The sequence below is a fragment of the Octodon degus genome, unplaced genomic scaffold (genome assembly GCF_000260255.1).
Source record: "Octodon degus isolate 3935 unplaced genomic scaffold, OctDeg1.0 scaffold00027, whole genome shotgun sequence".
Taxonomy (NCBI): Eukaryota; Metazoa; Chordata; class Mammalia; order Rodentia; family Octodontidae; genus Octodon; species Octodon degus.
In genome coordinates, this window is record NW_004524603.1 from 15,424,942 (window position 1) to 15,428,789 (window position 3,848).

General features: G+C 48.6%; 1 protein-coding gene across 1 annotated transcript in view; it reads left to right on the top strand.

Moving 5' to 3' along the window:
• The window catches only part of Dennd2a (DENN domain containing 2A), an 83,477-nt gene that overhangs the window by 23,166 nt on the left and 56,463 nt on the right, over nucleotides 1–3,848 (top strand). Inside the window, exon 2 of the mRNA XM_023712760.1 lies at nucleotides 998–1,099. The gene's annotated coding sequence lies outside the window, so the exon portion shown is untranslated. The remainder of the gene's footprint in view (nucleotides 1–997; nucleotides 1,100–3,848) is intronic.

A 3,848-nucleotide genomic window follows, 5' to 3' on the forward strand; every position in this document is an offset into this window, starting at 1 on the left:
AAACTCAATACTTTGAGCTTACCAGGCAAACACTTATTCCACTGAGCTATCTCCCCAGCCCCATGCATACCATTTTGGCTCTAGCAGGTAAGCAGATCACATATGTGTGCCGAAAAATATCAAATGGCTCTTTTTCAACACATAAGGATGAAATATCTTCCAGTGCTTAATAATACATTCTACAAAGAAGTAAGAGTCTTTGAAATGGCTCAGTAGAATAAGCACTTGCCTGGCAAGCATGAGGGCCTGAGTTCAATCCCCGGTTCTGCAAAAAAAATAAAAAACAAAAGAGTCTTTGAGTTCCCCAGGTCTCCATCCAGTTATCTCAGTGGAAGATCTGCAAGTGATATAGGGAAGATATAACCCCCATAGGCTAGATATCCAAAATGCTAAGTTTGTGTTCTATAAAATCAGGGAATGAATTCTAGAAACAATGGAAGTTGAGTAGGAGGAATATATTGAGAGAAAAAAAGCTTCTGTCTAAGAGGGAGGGGGCCGGAAAGTGGGTTGTCCACTGCGTCTCATTTATAAATTAAGCTCCTTCATAGATTCATAGGTATGAGAAAAACATTCTATGTAGAGTGCAGTTCCACCTGAGGATTCAGGTGTGGAGGGGGCCCTGAAGAACATGGATGGGGAGGTGAACGTCGTTTGTTTTGTTTTGTCCTTTTTTTTTTGGCAGAACTGGGGATTGAACTCAGGCCCTTGCACTTGCCAGGGAAGCGCTTATTCCACTGAGCCATCTCCCTGGCCCCTGTTTTGTCTTTTTGAGACAGGGTCTCACTCCGCAGTTCAGGTTGGCCTTAAACTCACTATGTAGCCCAAGTTGGCTTTGAATTCTCAGTGTTCCTCCTGTCTCAGCTTCCAGCATGCTGAGAGTACAGGCGTGCTCCTCCCAGGTGTGGTCTGTAAGATCTGTGGAGATAGATGGTGTGGCATGGGCTTCCCAGGAGGGAGGCCTGGCTGGCCTGGCTCACCCAGTGCATTCCTGTCCCAGGCCACCTGGAGGTCCTCGCAGCGCTGGTGCAATGACTGTATGCAGGCCTGCCAAGGGCAGCCACAGCCAGACCACAGACCTGAGGTACGGATTGGCTGACAGGTAAGACCGTGTCCCCAAAGAGGGAGAGCCTGAGCCAGCTGTCGAGTCTTCCTCTCTACTCTCTCCACCACCTCCTCTCCACAAACCCCACTCTTTCAGCTGCAGAGAGGGCCTTCTTTTTTGTTTTGTGAGGCAGGATCTCACAATCTAGTTCAAACTGGACTGGCCTTAAAATCATGGTGATCCTCCTGCCTCAGCCTCCCAAGTGCTGACATGACAGACGTGTGCTGCCACGTTGGGAAAGGAGGCATTTCCATGGACCTCCTGTAGATAGACCATCTCCCCAAGATGCTCTGCCTAAGACTTGAAACCTAGGTGATGGAGAGAAGGTCGAATATTGTCACAACCCACGGCCATGTCCCCACTGTGCCTTCCAGCTGGGGTTGTGTTTGGCTTATCCCTGAGCCTGGGTCTGCACTGGCTGGTATCACTACCCCTCTCCCCAGAAGGAGCTTTTCCTCTGAGCCTTTTGCAGTCTGCACTGCGGCGGACAACCAGAGCGATGGAAGGCAGCAGTTCCAGACAGAACCACTAGGGGTGTGGACCTCTGACACTCCCTCAGCCCGGCAGCCACAGGGAAACGTACTGTAACCCTGGCAACACCCAAAACCGGTTCACCACCTCAACTTTTGCTTGAGCTTGGTAAATCCAGCGTGGTCTTCCTTCCAGCAAACCATGATTTGTTCTGCCTCAGTTTCCAGCTGGGGCCTCAGTGACGATGAAGTCACACCAGGTGTTGTGTTCTCAGCAATGACTGTGACGATACCAGTACCGTCTGTCAGCGGAAAGGATTGTTGTGTGGGCTGCATTTTGGGTAGGTTGTGTCTATGAACTCATCCGTTAGCCCATGGACTCCCAGGAACAGCAAGCGCAGTTACTTCGGCTCTACACTCAGAAAGTTCCAGTTTAGAGAGGATGAGCAGGCTCTTATTTGAAGAAGGAAAAAAAGGAGACGAAAAGGCCGGAGAGATAGTTCAGTGGTTTAAGGTCCTGAGTGCAATACTCAGTACCAAAAATAAAAAGGAGACAAGACCACATTCCTTGTATTTGAAAGCCCATGGATTTATCTGCTGTGCATCAGGGCTTCCTAGCACATGACCTCAGCATTCTACAGTAGTCTGTCATCTTTGTCCCCAAGCACGCAATGCCAGGAGTTCTACCTTTTGGACCCTCAGGAAAATAAGCACAGACTGATTGTGATTCTGGCTAAAATCTAATGCTTGTTAATGGCGTCTGTGGTGACAGGACAGTTCTGCAAGCCTCTCCCTCCTAAACACTCTGTTATGAATCCTAATTGTTTATTTAAATATGGAAGCCTGCGTTGATAGCCGTGGAAAATGTGTTTGCAAGAAAAAAAGTGTGTTTGCATTTTCACAAGTTCGTAATTTATGCTCTGCAACGAAAAACAGCAGCGTAATTTGTATGCCAGTGTCTCCGCGGAGGGGAAGCCGTTACATAAACAGCCATTAAGTCTTGGGGCTGGAAAGCTGTAGTCACAGGATGCGTGAAATTGCTAATTATCCATCTCTTGCTGTGCATCCTTTTGGGGCTTTAGAACTGCTATACAGTCAGGCCTCTCCCTGCATTTAGAAACCACCCCCAACCCCGAGGGCTTGTTCTCTGTGTGTGTGTATGTGTGTAAAGTCACTGGGGGCCGGGCATGGTGGAACATGCACGTTATCCGAACACTCTGGAGGCTGTGGTAGGAAGATCACTGTGAGTTCGAGGCCAGCCTGGACCATATAGTGAATGCAAGGCCAGTCTGAATTCAAAATGAGACCCTGTCTCAACAAAACAATAAAAAGCAACACAAAATGATTTCTAGGGTTGGAGGAATATAGCTCAGCAGTAGAGTGCTTCCCTAGCATGTATAAAGCCCTGGACTCGATCCCAAGCAACATACATGCATATACACACACACACACACACACACACACACACACACTCCATAATAGTAAATTCCAGCTCTTTCTGGCACTAATTAAAATCACACATGGAGCCATAGATCTCCCTGTGTATGTTCTAGACTATTTCTTTCTATAACTTGGGAAAAACTTTGGCAACCATGGCAGCCATTAGCCACAGGGGCTGCAAGGACGTGACAGACCAGGAAAGCTCAGGCCAGAGGCTTTCATTCAGTCGTATTTCAATTCAGAAAGCTGCACGTGACTAGTGGCACGTATCTGTGTGACTGTGCATCTCTGGGCCACACGTGAAACCCGAACCTGCCTGCTCGGCCAGCGCTGTTCTAGGTCTGGGCCAACAGCAGGATAACAGAAGGATCCCTGTGCTTGGAAGGTCTGCTCTGGGAAGGCTCAGGTGCCCGAGGACGCTCTGCAGAAGAGCAGCCTGTCGCTGTGACTTTACCCCTCGAATCAGCACAGTGCTTAAGCCCAGAATTAGGGACCGCTTCATGACTCGTGGTGATTTAGTTTGTAAGGAGTCATTGTGAAGAACCACTGCTGCCGGCTGTGATGTGCATGCCTGTTATCCCAGCACTCTGGGAGGGAGGCTGAGGCAGGCGGGTTGTGAGTTCCTGCCCAGCCTTGGCAACTTAGCGAGACACTGTTCTCAAACAATTAAGAGGGAGAAGGGAGGACTGGGGATGTAGTTCAGTGCAAAGGCCCAAAGGCCCTGAGTTCAGTCCCTAGCACCACTCATATACACACAAGCATGTGTGCACACATGCATACACACACCAAAAACCTTAGATAACACAGGGAAAACCTAAATTATATGATCTTTTACC